Genomic DNA, 14,948 nt, shown 5'->3' on the forward strand with positions numbered 1-14,948 from the left:
CCAGGTTGTAACCAATTAATCATATCTTCAAAAGACTGGCTACTACTTTCTAGGCTGTGAAAAAACAGAAACGTAAAGATAAGACAGCTTTTGAACTTGATAAATAGAAGACAACAACCCTATATACCAATAGATTATAGTTTAGAAGAACTGTGTGGGAGATCCAAGTCCTAAAAGTTGCTGTAAGAAAGAGAGAGGTTTTCAATTGCTCTTTAGTTTGCTCTTCTAAGGTGATATAGTTCAGTGATTATGGAGTTCTGTTAGCAAACTGTCCCATTTCCCCAAGGGGAGCTTACTTTAGTTGTGGTGCTATAATCCTTTCACCAATTGTTCTGTGGTATTAAACACTCGGCAGCTGAAAGAAGGCTATAGCTGAAAGCAAGCTAGAGAAATAATATCTGAAAGCAACTAGATGGTGTCAAGTCTATGAATGCTACCAAGATGTCTTGTATTATAATAGCATCTGATGATCCCTTGGGAGTGGATGATAGAGTCATGTTAGGTGTTGTGGTGAACACTTTAGATATGACCCTGGGCACACAGTGCCTTAGCAATATGAGTCACTGGACTGACTTTGTACAATTCTGCTACAAAGTCAGCTTGCTAGCTAAGTAGCCAGGCTCAATCTATGCTAGCAGGGCAGTGAATGGGTAGCTGCTGCCATCTTTTTTTTGTAATTAGTAGTTCACCAAATTTAACCCCTCTCATTATCAGAGATGCTGAACAGAACATTAAGATGGATATGCTGTGTTAAGCACAGTGGTGAGTAGTGACTTGAAAAAGAGGAGCATCTTGTGCAAAACCACAAGCTTTCATACTGTGAAAGATCAGCCTGACCTCTCTGTGGTTCTACACTTTGATTATGGGAAACCCCCCGTGAAAATTTAGGTAAACTTAGATTTACAGAATATTTCCAGTCGGCCCCAAACTGGAAGTTGAGGGTGTGAAATGCTCAGCCCAAATAAGGCTTGCAATTTTGGCAGTGCGTGGCACTGACCTACAATTTGGCCTCTAAGCCTCACCCTCCTATGGGAGAAAGTAAGCCTTGTGATCCGGTCAGATTTTCAGGCTCAGTATATAGGAATGATAGGTACGGTCCAACATCTTGAAATTAATGAATTGATCAAAAGCAAAATCATCTCAAATCCTGTGGGGATTCAGTCCTGCACAATGGGACTCTGTACTGAGCTCCCAATTTTGCCAACAAACAGAAGGGTCTCCTTCAGGTGAAGTAGGCAGTTGCCTAGGGCACAAGTCTGCAAGGAGCAGCAAGAGTCCTAGGAAACAGTAGCCCGCAAGGTAGAAGGGTTGGCAGCTACTCTTTGAGGAGAGCGTGAAGGAAGAAAGGCAGCTTCTCCACAGTCTTTGTCTTACCCCTTCGCAGTCCTTCCTGCTCCCCCTTGCTGCCTCGTAGTAGGGGTGACTTCAGTCCTTGCCCTTCTGGAGCAGCAACATTTAGTTTTACTTATTTTCTTGAAGACTCAACTGTCCTCTGGCTGGAGCAGCCCTTGTGTGTGTGGGAGGGGCCCTGCTTAATCTCCCTTGAACACTTAATTCTTCCCCTGCCCTTGGCTAACAGCCTGTGAAGTACCTTCTGATGGCAGCTCTCACAGCAGGGTTTTTTCCTCTTGTCTGATCCAGGCCCAGTAGCACCTCTGTAATGGCTGAACAGGCTGAAGCTCCACCGGTAGCGATCTCGTAGCTCTGGCAGTGGAAGCAGCAGGCTCAGCGCCTCCAGCGGTGTAACAAAGATGCCAGTTGTGCGTAGTAGCAGGCTCCAGTGGCACGTCTGTTTTGGTGCCCTTCAGGCTCTTGATTGGAGTTACGCACAAAGCGATGAGTCCTTTGCATCACCTCAATAATTACTTTTCTTTGGAAATCTAGGAATCTGTAGGCTGGAGTATTACAATGATTAAAAGCTCTGTGACACTGATTTTGGAAACTGTTCAGTAGGTGTATTGTTTGGCAGCAAACTGCTAGTTGGGCATATGATGTGGCTTAGAATATAAAGGGTACAAAGATGTGCAGTAGTGTTCCAGCAATACCAAAAAACAAGATGTGCACGACTGGAACTCTCCTCTGATTTACATCCCCTCATGACTCTGCACCCTCAGGCATCCTCTCCAAGAATGTCAGCCAACCAACCAATATAATTTGCGAGCCCACCCAAAACTGAGCGACCAGTTATAATTGTGTAGTTTCAGGCCCAGTCTTCTCAAATATTTCTCTGTCCATATGTCCTAGAGCCATGACTTAAAAAATTCTGGGCATCATAGTTGCGATATGTTTAAAAGTTGTGCACTGTCAGACCCCTCTGGCAGTCTCTGCTTTAGTGATGTTTTGAGGTGCATGTTTTACCCAAATCAGATGACTTGAAATCTAAGATTTTGTCTCTGTTTATTGTATGCTTTCTGAGGACTGTAAACACTGATGAATAGCCCTGCTTTCTTTAATTCAGTGCAAGACGTGTGGAATACCAGGTGAAGGTTTTATACATGTTTGTGCATATGTGAGAGATCTCTGAGTTTGTCTTCAGGTTTCTCTTATTAGACAATCCTGACACTCCTGTAAAAAAGGACTAGTTTCCTTATTCAGTCCTTGCAGAAATTTCATTTAAAATCATGGGCCAAATCCTTTGAAGTGGTATTCGTACAAGTGCTGAGGATGGATTACAGAAGCAGGTCCATATTTGGCTAGTGTCTTTGGTAATGCGTAGCATGCTGTGGATACTTTGATAGGATTGAAAGGTTGAAAGGTCCAGGCTTACACATCTGGAAGTACTTATAAGTGTTTTTGTGATACAGACAAATCTTCCTAAAAGACAACGCTGTTCAACGTACAGCTGTTACTGCTGGAGTGAACACATGCCTTTCTGTTTTGTTATTACATTTAGGGAAGTGGATACTTCTAGGGAGAGGTTAACAAAGACACAGCTAGGAGAATTTTTGGTCATTATGAAATACCTCTCAGTTTTGGTCTTAACAGATGTAGTAGCTAACTAAGTATTCATACGGCTCCTGGCAAGAGATGTAGGGCTCCCTGAGCCATCCCTCTTCCCCACAGCTTGACTGCCACAATCCACATTCTCTCCTGCCAGAGATGTTCTGTGAAAACCTTTTGGATGGGGCCAAAACTGAGGTTCTGAGCATTTGTGGCAATGAAAGAGAAGACTTGGGGCCTAATGGAAGTGACTGCACTCAAAAGTCCAAATTTTACAGAAATTCTTATTTGGAAGGATGGAATTCTCCCATTTTGATTTGCTTACTTACAGAAAGAGTTGGCACACGCAACGAGAACTGAAGTTGATCAGTCTCCAGTGACAGGAATGGGGACATCACCTTCTGCTTACCCAAACTGCATCTTGTTATTTTGGCTGGGAAAAGAAGTGGGGAGAGGAGAAAGTGTTTAAAGGTGTTTACTGTGCAACATACTACAAACCTTGCTTTCACGAGAGCAAGGATGTGACATCCTCAGACAATTTGAAAGTACAAAGTGCTAATTGATTAGGTATGGCATTGGACTGGGTTCATTTGCTGCCGCCATCTGTCTTGAGGACAGATTATATTGCTAGCAAATGAAATATGTTGTTTGGATTTTTAGCATGCTTCTAAAATGTGTTAAAAGCTATGGCTGCCCTTCCTGTAAACACAAATGTCCGTTGTCTGTGGGTTATGTTATGGAACAATCTCTTCCCCCCCCCCCCCCCCCCCCCCGTTGCTGACATGTTTGTAAACGATTAACTAGCAATTATTAGGTGTGATTGTTATTGCGCTCTGAGCTTTACCTTGCACTTTGTTTAACAGTTGTCAGTAAATGAGTTTAATACAATGAAGTACAGAGGAAGTAATCAAATCCTGTAAACTTCAGATGGGCTAATTTTGAAGCACTTCTACTAAATACTCACAGAAATCTTCTCTAGATGTTAACATGCCAATCTGAAGTCTGCAGTTCAAAGCCCTTACACCCCTGTCCTACTTCCAGATGGGATTTGAAGAGCCTCATTATTTACATTTCTTACAGTGCCTCAGATTTTGATGACCTCAGAGCTGACCTTGGCATTTCAATGACTGTTTACTTAGACTGAACTTAATAGCACTACATACTGGTCTGTCATAATCCTTCATTCAAGCTGTAAACAGTTATTGGGGAGAAGAAGTCAAGGTGGCAGCTGGAGGAGGGCAGTGAACTGTTTAGAGCAACTCTAGAGCTTTTAGGGCTGAAGCAACCCATGTTCCTAAATTATAGGTTAGGGCAGGTAAAATGTCTGAGAATTAGCTTTGCAAAGCCTTGCAACCACCCAGACTCTAGGTCTACCCGAGAGGAAATGTTTTTCCTGATCTAAAAAAGGTGAGTTAGCAGCGTCTCTGACCTGCACTTGGCTGCTAGTGAGCTGCTGTTGGTGTCAGCCATGAGTTGCATTACTTCAGCTGTGCCCTGTTTCTTAGAGCTGCTTCCCTCTGCCAAAATCTCCTGTAACACAGGCTAAAAATGCAAGGAAGGTTGGAGCCAAAAGAGCACTTTTATGACCACTGGAGATGACCCTTGACGCAAGGAACTTCTGAGTAGAAACTGACTTATGCCTCTCTCAACACAAAGAGAAGTCAAGGAAAATGGGAACCAAGACGCCAAAACTGAATTTTAATCAAGGCTATCCTGTCCTAATTCAGTCTCTCCCTTCTGAAGCATGGGACAAATATGAATTTGGGGTGAGCTAAAGATATGCTGCCAACCCTTTCAAGCCAGCAGGGTCGCACAGAATTATGTCAGGTTGTGCTTGTCATGTTACATCTAGATCAAGATGTTCAAATACAGCTGCAAAAGCAGTATTCAGAAGACATATGTAAATCAGTATGGTGATTTCATACCATGACCACCATGAAGCTTGCAGCTGTACTAAGGTACTCAAATGAACTGTATGGAGGCTGAGCGAAGGACAACCTTTTAGGATAGAAGATTGTTTCCCATGAAGAGCTTCAAGAGTCTCTCAGCCAGACCTGCTAAACTGACAACTCCGTCAGTTGTTTAATTAGACTGCTTTGCTTTTGGTTTGAGAATATTGAGGCTTCATCCATGCTGCGGTGAAGCCAGATCCTGGTGCAGTAAAGTCAATCTGTGCTCAGCAAGACACTGCCTCCCTCCTTGGCCTTAGTAGACCCTGACTATGGGCCTAAGAGCTTTTTGTGGAGTTGAGTCCCCCGGAATATACTTACTGGGTGGACAACAATGTTCTAGTGCAAACAAAAACACTCTCCTCTGCTTTTTCTCTGTGGAAGGAGGAAAGAAATGGGGGAATAGTTAGTAGTATAAGTGTTATAGTATGGAGACTTGCATAAGTTTTAATCAGAGATGAAACGTTGGCCTCTTGTTCTTTGGCTTGGCACAGCTATTTCCCAGATGGTCTTGCAGAAGTGACTTTTTCAGGGAAACTTGTTAGCATCAAAGTAACTTGGTTTTATTTTACTCCCAGCAGAGGACTGCGAACATACAAGACATGCAGCACAGCATGGGTAGCATGTATGTTTTTTTGGCAGTGCAGAACTTGGCGTAGACAGCAGTTAGTGTGTGTCTGACCAGCCTGTGCCAAACTCGGAGCTGCCCCAGGCAGCTGACTGCAACTCCACTAACTAATTGTGATTGTGCCAGCCGCAAGCAAAACCCAGCTCGCAGCCTGAGTAGATGGAAGCATTAGTGTGAGTGAGGGCGCAAGGAGTGTGCAGGTGTGAATTAACCACGGCATGGCCCTTAGTGGGTATGTGGTAGAGCAGAAAAAGCAGCTGTGCTCCCCATCACCATCTCTGATCGTCCCTTTGAGTTCACAAATGCCTCTGGACGTCTTTCTGCCACCCTTCCCCTTTGGAAGTCCTGAATGTGTATGTTGGGGTGAGGGGGATTAGGGATGGGACATGAAGATAAGGCTGAGAATCTCCTTCTACTTTTTTGTTTAAAGGAGGAAAAATGCCTATGCCCTGAATTTTCCTTCATCACAGCTACCTGAGATTCTCTTCTCTGGATAGCAACGTGCATTTCAGTAAAAGGGAGCTGTCACCTTTTAGGAGGTAACAGAGTTCATAACTACTAGAATGAAACAGAGATTTTCAAGACAGTGCGGTTTGGGTTTGTGTCCATGTTGTCTGCATGTTGGTTATATGTTGCAATGGGAAAGAAAAAGACAATTCCAGCTTTTCCAAAGCCAGACAGCTAAAACAAGCTGGTTCTGCAAATGTAGACTGTAGTCAGTTTACATACGCTCAAGGATGCAGAGCATGAAATTCAGCAGCTCCCTATAAAACCTGAAAAACCTTACTCTTTTTAAATAACAAACCATGTGTGAATTGGGCTGCCTCAGCAAGGGAAGTGTAGGGAGTTCTGGATGCACTTCTTGTTCTTGAAGTAATAATAAAATAATCCGCTTTTCTCAGATGTGATAGCAAGACTCTGTTGGCTGTAGCTCAAATAACACTGTAACTGTGGTGATGACTGACCTCATTTTGGCAAGGCTGCTGAGAAAAGAGCTAAAAGGTCGTTTGCCTTTACAAAAAAAGGGTTGGGTCGGAAATTAAGCACATGGCACTGTATAACGTGGGAGACTCAGATGCTGGGAAATGACTCTGGGAAGCCAGAGGTGAAGAAATTATGTTCCCCCTTTAACCATACTTAGTTGAGAAATAGATTGGGACTCTACAACTACACAACTTAATTCATAAACTGGGGAAAAAATCAAATGAATATCTGTGTCCTTTACCTTGAGTCTTTCCAGCTGCCTTGCAGGGAAATTGAAAGTGAAATAAAATAATACAAACCCCCTGAAACTTAACATATGCACAGGAGGCACGATAGGGAAATACCTGCATGCAAAACTAAGTTGTAAAAATAATTAAAAAATGCAACGCTTGTATCCTCTACATTTAATTTGAATATTTTGCCCACTTTCTGCAAGCCCCTACAATCGTTAGTTGCATTCTTGAACTACCCCAAGCAAAAGCTGATTTGCACCAGTCACCTGCACTCTTCATTGTTAGCGCAAAAGTGAATTTGGAATGGAACTGGTAAACTGCAGTGACTGAAACAAAATACTTGAAATGGAGCCTTGCAAGAGACGTTAAGCCCTGCAGTTTATCCACACCACAGGAGCTCTTCATTAATGTCTACTGCTCAGCAGATGGGCTGAGCAGTATCCAATTCTACTTTCAAGGAGTATATTGTTAGACGGATCCTGTAGTCAGAAGTTTTGCTTTTAGCAGCCTATTTGCTTTTAATACCTTGTAGATCTGTACAAGTGGCATTTTACCGCTATTGAAATCTTGCATGTTGTCTTATGTACTAACAGGGCAAGTTTCTCAGTGCAAAGTGAAGGTGGTTTGATTCTGCTGTTTCACTAAGAGTAAAGAGTAAGAGGATGTGGTAAAGCACATCATATTTGGGCAACACATGCTGGAATTTATGCACAAAGCTTAAGAAGGTGGAAAGCTGACTAAATTTGTTTGAGACCTTCCCTGCCAAACCTGCCAGAGATGGACGTTCTGCGACAGTGGCTGAGCTGAAGTAGTATTTGTTGCCAAAGGTGCTATTATCTTGTAACTAGAAAAGTTGTGGTTGGTTGAGCTCTTTTGGTGTGCATGTGGAATTTTTTTCTGTGGTTACTTTAAAAGCAAAAACAAAAAGTGGTAACCCACAGGCAAAAAAAAACCAACAACCACCACCAACAACAAAAAAAGGAAAAAATCCCTATGGCTTTAAGGTACTTGGCTCTGGGATGTTGGGAAATCTTCTCTGAAGTTAATGTGGTCATGTTCCTTCTAAGAAGTTGCATAATTTAACATGCACAAAGACAAAAACAAGTCTTCCATGCCTAGAATTTGTCTGATGTGGCGTCCTTTGGCTAGCTACGTATTGCTTGCTTTTTGAACAATTTCTGTTGGGGAGAAGCAGAGCTGTTCTGAGCAGTGTTTGCCCTCCTAGGGGATAATAGGCACGCTGAGACTTTAGTAGTTTAAAACATAAATACTTATTCTAGTACTCCTACAATATATTATATTTGCTCCATTTTGTGATGTTGTCTTTTTTCCCTGCTCCCTGACTCGGCAGATATCCTGAAACTAAGGCATACAAACTCCCTTCCTTTCTTCAGTCTTTAGGGCACCAGCGTGAAGACTCTGTGCTAGTACCTGTGTGTGTGTTTGTGTGTATATTTTAATTACAAATGACTTTTTAGCAACTAGCATGAGGAAGGACTGGCAGAAAAGTCTACACAGTGATTGCAGTCAGGAGGGTTTACAAGGAAGAAAATATAGCGAAGATAAAGTGAAAGGAAGCTGAGAGCTAATTCTAGATTTAGTTATTCTATAGTCACAAAGTAGACATTCCTTTTAGTGATACTGAATGCGACTGTAAATACTGAACAAATAAAACTATATGAGCAGGGAAGGTAAAAAAAATGGCCACAAACGCAATTAAAAACCCAAGCCAGTATGACTCCAGGTATACCTCTGCTACACAACGTGTAGGTGTCTTGGACCAGAGCTGAGCAGCCAAGGATGCCCGTGGGGCCTTGTGCCAAGCCAAATTCCTAGCTCAGGCCCAGGAGCAGCAGAGCCTCGTTAACGTGGCAGGGAGCTGCAAATTAACGACTTCTCCGTCAGCGCAGTGAACTCATTCAGGAGCCGCACTTCTTCCAGGCGGTGTTAGCACAGGCACCTCCGCACCATGCCCCGCCGTGTGGTTCAGGTGCACCCTAAGGGGCTGGGTTGCTTTCAAAGACCGGTAAGCAGATGTGAAGCCAAACGAATGCATGAAGTCTCTGAGGCTCAGATCGCTCTGAAGAACCTGACGGCAAGCGTGCCTGCAGCTCTGCTCCCTACCTGCCTCCGAAACGGTCGCTGTTCTGCGCAATGTTTCACTGCGTATGTATTCAGTGCGTGCCTGTGTATCACGGCAGCAGTGCTTCTCGCCGGTCAGAGGATCGTTCCCTTCCCCACCCTGCCTTTCCCCCCTTTCTCTCACCTGTAGACATACGCGTGCGGTGTCCAGCTGCCTGAACCGGACTGCCACCTTCTGTGTATGCGCAGGGACGCTTAACTCCCGCAGGGGAGAGGTGGCTCCATAGGCTCCTCGCCCGCCCTGGAAGGGAAGGTTGTAGTACACTTCAGAAAAAGTGTGTAATTGGGGTGCGTGCGAGATGGAGACCTTTTCAAAGGATCCTTGAGTACGAAAGGGGCCTGGGATTCTTCTTTTTTAAAAAACTGCTAACATTTAGAGGTTTTTTTTTTTTTCCCTAACACTTCAGTGAAAAATCTGAGCTTGGCTTTTGATAGATCTTAAGTAGCAGACATCATTACAATCATGGTGAACTGGAGAAAGTAAAGAGCTTATTCTGCTTCCTGGTCATCTCAAGCAAGTGAGGGTTTGGAAATCAAATGAGGTGGGGAACAGAGTTAAAAGAGGAAATCTATTGCAGGGGAAGGGAAATTAGTAGGAGAGCAAATAAAAACACACTATTCTAGTTAAGATGAATTCAGGGCAACGGAATAGCCATAAGATGCAGGCACCCTTTACAATGATAAGTGAAAGGGACTAGAAGATTTCCAGGGGCAGCTGGAGTACTAACATCTGGGCAGCTTAGTTCTTACTGCTTGCATTCTCAGGTTTAAAAACAAAACAAAAAAACGGCCAACAACTCCCTAAAGAATTGGCTACACTGTGGTTTTTTTGTTTTGTTTTGTTTTTAATAATCCATAGGTTTCTCTTTGAGTAAAATGTTCTCTTATTTTTCTGGAGTTGCTTCTCTGCAACTTCTCTGCAGGGAAACTGTCAAAAACAGATGACACCAAAAGATGTGTCTCTTGAAAGGTATTATACATTCATGCAATCTTATTTTAGGCTCTTTATAACTGGAACTAGCACACTGGAGACTTTTTTTTTTTTCTTATATCATTCATCTTTGCAAATATTTCACTGGCCTGGTCTGCATTATGGGAGGAGAGCTTAGAGATGAAAAATTCCTACTGCCACCAACCTCTCTTTCTAGAAATATTTAGTTTCTGTAGAAGGAAGAAATCTGCAATGAACTCTGCCTTTGCATCGTTTTGCATCGCTTGTGCTTGTATTATAAAGGTAAATTCAAAAGAATAGCAATATTTTCGATGTCATGAAGACTGAAATCTACAGTTGTATGGTTTCACTGTGCACTCAAGGCTTGGTTTTAGTCCAAAAAAAAAAAAAAGGCAAAATTTTCTAGCGTCTTTAAGGAGCCAAGTACAGATGTGAGAATTTGGGCTTGGTAGCATCAGTTGTTTTGTGTCTTTGGACTGTGTTTCTCTTCTGCCTTCCTCTCTCCCTGTATTACTTTGGGTACAGTTGCTTCTGTACCCAAAGAAGTACAAGAAGAGACAAGAAGAGACAAGCTATCAAGAATCTCATGGGTTGTTTCACAGTTTAGGACAAAACTGATTCAATAAACTATTTTAAATGGGAAAACTTGTTTTAAATGCCCTGATGTACATATGACTGCTATGTATATCTGGGATTTGTTTTTGGTGGAAATGTATTCAATTACTATCAACTCTCCTTCAAAACTCAAGGGCAAGAAGTTCTGCTAGTGAAATCTGCCTTTGCCTCAGTATCTATAAACTGTTGTTACCTGATTTTTCTAAGTTAACACTTAGGATAGAAACCAGAGTGACTAATGACTTGGGTAAATCTTCTTAGCCTGATTGTTGCTTGCCCTCTTGTCCTTTTGCTCTTGCACTTGATTTCTTCACTAGTTGCAAATTAAGACTGCACGTTTTATGTGGCACTGATTTGTGTGTGTCTTGCTCAGTGTAACGGGACTCCCTTGAATGGAGATTTTTAGGTGCTATTGTAAGCTGTCAGTTTGTAAACAGTGACTACTCAGAACCTGAAAAGTTAAGTGGGGTTTCATTTTTGGTGTGACTGGCGTGCTGAGTGTGTTGTTTGAGTCTTTCCCCTTATTCAGCTTGTGTTTTGAGGAGGTATGTGCGAGTATTTGTTTTCAACCTAGTATGCATTCCCTGAACTTCATTAAACTGAAATTCACACTTTAATCAATGTTTCTGCCTCCATGTTGGTTTAATGACTAAAGAACAGTAGAAAACAAAGAGGAGAAATGAAGGCACAAGTGTACTCAGTGAGTAAATTTAGTCTGAGATGCCTTTTGGGGGTGTTAGGTGAACCAGAAACCTTAGACTTGCTTTCCCTTTGCATGAAAGTGCAGCCCCTTCGGTCAATCAGTTCAAGGGAGTGGAGTGGACCTGCAGAGCAGAAATGTTTTAATTGGGAACCTCGCACGTTTGTATTTTTCCTCTCTAGTGATCTGCCACTTAAAAAAGAAAAAAAAGTTGTCTTGTTTGTTTGCTTTTTTTTCCTCCCTCCACACCCACAGTGTCTGAAGCAATTGTGAAAGAGCTAAGCCAAAAGGTCATATCCAAGCTCCTGCAGTTCTAGCACTTTCTGATACAAGACAGAAAACTTGATCTTTTTTTACTTACCTACGTGGAATTTCTCTTGATATCCTGCCTGAGATTGCTGAGAGTCAAATGTGCTACTCCGACGTGTCCCTGTGTTAAATGAGGAACTGCTCAAGCAAGGCAGGATGTGTGAGGCATGACTCAGACCTAGGACGGCCTTTCTTGACTAACTGAGGAATAGAAGGAATTAGTGACGCCACTCTCGCCACTCGCTGCAGCATGCTCAGCTGACACAAGACTTGATAGCTACCACTTTACCAATAGTAAAAGCTCAGGAACATTCGATATTTCACCTTTCGTCCCTTCTTTGATACGCACTAAGCCTTGCACTACCCAGGCGAAGAAAGTGTTGCTGAGGGTCAGAAATCCTGAGGTGCCACACATAGAGGCAGCGGACTTAACAAAAACATGAAGTAGACCGCAAACGTAGTAACTTCTCTTGTGAAGGTCTGTCTGCAGTCTTTTAGTGGTATGGCATTTGTCTGATTTTTTTTTTCCTTTTTTTTTAAATTTTTTTCCCCTCCTCAATGCAGGAGGATGGTGTGCATGCTAGAAAAAACACTAAATGAGTTATGCGCGTGTGTTTTTTTTTTTAAACCCCCCCCCCCCACCCAAAAAACTTAGCTGCCTATGATAGTGCAAAGCTCTGGTATTGCAGTCATTCCTAGATGTGGAATATTTACATCTTGTCATATAAAACATATGTCCCTGCTAAGAAGCATTTCTTTGCAAGATGATGCCACTTGATGATGTTCAGAAAAAGGTTTTGGTAAAAAAGGTAACAGCCTCTAAGGAGGCTGTTGCCTCCTTAGATCAAGCATACACTTGCAACCTTGCTTGGCTCTTCCCATTAAGAAAATGATTTTCAAAAAAACGAAATCTCTTTTTACAATTAATTTAACTGATGCATATGCCGAGTTCTTGTATCTGAACACAGAGGCTACCACTTGCAGTTTCCAAGCATGCCTTTCCAGATTCTGCATTGCCAAAAAAGCTCTTTTACTTGCCCTGCAATCAAGCCCTATTGTCTTACTAGCGTTCTGCTTTTGATGAAAGAGTACAAGCAATGTTTAGCCCTTGTGTTTCCAGCTGGCCCTGGTGGAAACGCTTCTAATCCTCCCTGAGAGAGCTCTTGCTCACATCTTACTGAGCTGACTGGCAGCTTGGATGTGGGTGCCTGGTACACTCTGCTATGATCATTCATAAAGAACTTAGTTTTCTTAGTGCATTTGCTAGCATGACCATCACTTCACTGAGGTTTCACCGAATATTGTTTTATAATCGCACATTTGCACATCTGCAGTCCAGAAATGGAGTAATATTAGGAGGAGCCTGTTCAATTATCTTCTCTAAACTACTGCTTTCTGAGTAGTCCTTCCTACTGCTTAGGAAGCTGTAATCCTTCTGATACCTCCCTTTGTCTATTTTAAAAAGTGTTTGCATATTAAGGTTGTATGTGTGTATGTATAAATATATATCCTAATTAATATATAATGCACTGTTAGTGTGTTGAACTTATTTTCATTATATAAGCGTTCCCAAAAAGGCACGCCAACTGACTAAAATAATCAATATTCCAAACAGTCTGTTCTCATTCATCTCAACTCCTCCTCTGCTTAGGTTACACAAAGACCTAGCTATTTAGTCATGTTAGATGAAATAAAATATTGCTATCTAAAACTCATGTACAATAAATTGCTTAAACTTCAGTGCAAGCCTGCAAGTTTGTTTTTTGTTTGTTGTTTTTAAGTAATAAGCCTGAAACTGAAGAAACTTCAGAAAGTCATTTTTCATTATGCTAGAATAGCACAAAAAAAAGAAAAAAAGCACATTCTACTTAATGGTATGAAAAGAAACATTTTATTAATGAATCAGTTTTATGATAGTATTTCAGCAATACACAGTTTCTCACTCAAATAATGCTGTGGAGGAATCACTCACTCCTTTCTGTGGTACTGATGATCCCATGTATTTCCTGATGCATTTCACTTTTGGAAAGCTTTGACTACCTGATGCTACTCACGCTAGCTTTGTGGTAAAACAATTCATGCAAGTTATTCTGGGTCTGGCACTGAAGCACAACAGTGGAAGACTTCTGAGGGTAAAATTCCTGCCAAAGCATAAAAACATCTGTGACTGCACTAATGTCATGAGAAAGATGTACTTGACTTCTCATGCTTTTCCGAAAGCTCATTTCTTGATAGAATACTAGTCTAAGAGCTCCTCTTATGTCAAACACAAAGCACAAGCATCATCTGAGTTAACACAACTGTTGAAATCTTTGACTCACAGATGCTATGTCCAACACTAAGCAAGAGAAAAATCACTCCATAACTGAATTCAAGATTTTTAAGGTGTATCCATAAAGCTTCATTTGCAAATTCCTTGTTCAAGTGCTTGGAGTAGGTCTGAGACACTAGGTAACCCACCCTGAATTTAAAGCATCAGCTGAGGCAATTCTTTGGTGTCATCAATCATTTGAATACCTTTTTTCAGTACATAACCTTTAAAATCCTACGCTACTACATACTTTGGGTTTTGCTTGGCTTTAGTCTTTGAAGACGTGTACTGGCTTTGTGGTTAAGTACCTTACATCATATAGCAAAAATCATCAGAACTGAAAGCCCACTCTTCCAGCTTTGCATCTAGGTAGGCATCCGGTACAGTGTCTTCTGTTCCATCTTTATCTCTCTTCAATGCTGTTCGCCTATCCTGCAGAAAGAGGTAGCAGATTCAGCTTACGAATGGATTCTTCCAAAACCGCTCAGTGTGTGTGAAAATACAGGAGTCCCAGACATGTCTTCTAATGGTCTGGAACAAAGGTTATATGGCTGGAGGGCAGGGCCACGTGGTTATTACTCAATTTTAATTTTCAATGTTCAAGACAACAAAAATGTGCCGTTCCATGGTGAGCACTCACTAGGTTAAACCACACCAAAACATGTAGGTTTTTTCAAGCTTACTAATGGTTCATGTGACAAAATGAGCTATTGGTGATCATTTGTGTTCCAATGCACTACACTGGGTGCAATTAAGTAAGAGATAAAATGAAAAGCTGGCAAAAGCATGATACTATTTTATTCAGTCTTTTTTTTCTGTAAAGATAAAAAATCATAATAGGGTGGAGAGGACCTTTTTTTTAATATTTTTTCTCCCCCTCCATGTCTGTTCGCCATAGCCCTGTTGAACTTAGCGTGGATCAAGTCACCTAAAAGAGATTGCTGTTATCATGGTTATACAATTTGCTAAATGTTCTACCAAAACCCAACTGTAATTTTCCATGGAATGCAAATATTGTCAAGAAAGGCCATCAAGTTGCTATAAAATTTGTAAGCTGATTAATGCAGTAATAACCATTGCCTAATGCCTTGTTGGTTTTGCAATCTCTGGGGCTGCTCAGTCCAGTGTTTGGAGATATCCAACAGATTAGTGGCTTTTTCGTGCTTCTTTTACATTGTATAACTT

At 41.8% G+C, this 14,948-nt stretch overlaps 1 protein-coding gene across 6 annotated transcripts in view; it reads right to left on the bottom strand.

Annotated features, from left to right (window-relative positions):
• The window catches only part of LOC104147159 (ICOS ligand-like), a 35,552-nt gene extending 22,661 nt beyond the window's left edge, over window positions 1-12,891 (bottom strand). For 2 of the 6 annotated variants that reach the window (XM_068915716.1, XM_068915757.1), the window contains exons 1-4: window positions 11,505-12,891; window positions 9,001-9,117; window positions 3,270-3,373; window positions 1,592-1,895 (exon numbers count right to left, since the gene is read on the bottom strand). The gene's annotated coding sequence lies outside the window, so the exon portion shown is untranslated. Of the gene's footprint in view, window positions 1-1,374; window positions 1,896-3,269; window positions 3,374-5,210; window positions 5,265-9,000; window positions 9,118-11,504 lie in introns of all 6 variants that reach the window. The other 4 variants (XM_068915726.1, XM_068915735.1, XM_009679593.2 and 1 more) reach the window with 4 other exon arrangements.
• Window positions 12,892-14,948: the final 2,057 nt, after the last annotated feature.

The sequence above is a fragment of the Struthio camelus genome, chromosome 1 (assembly GCF_040807025.1).
Source record: "Struthio camelus isolate bStrCam1 chromosome 1, bStrCam1.hap1, whole genome shotgun sequence".
Classification (NCBI taxonomy): Eukaryota; Metazoa; Chordata; class Aves; order Struthioniformes; family Struthionidae; genus Struthio; species Struthio camelus.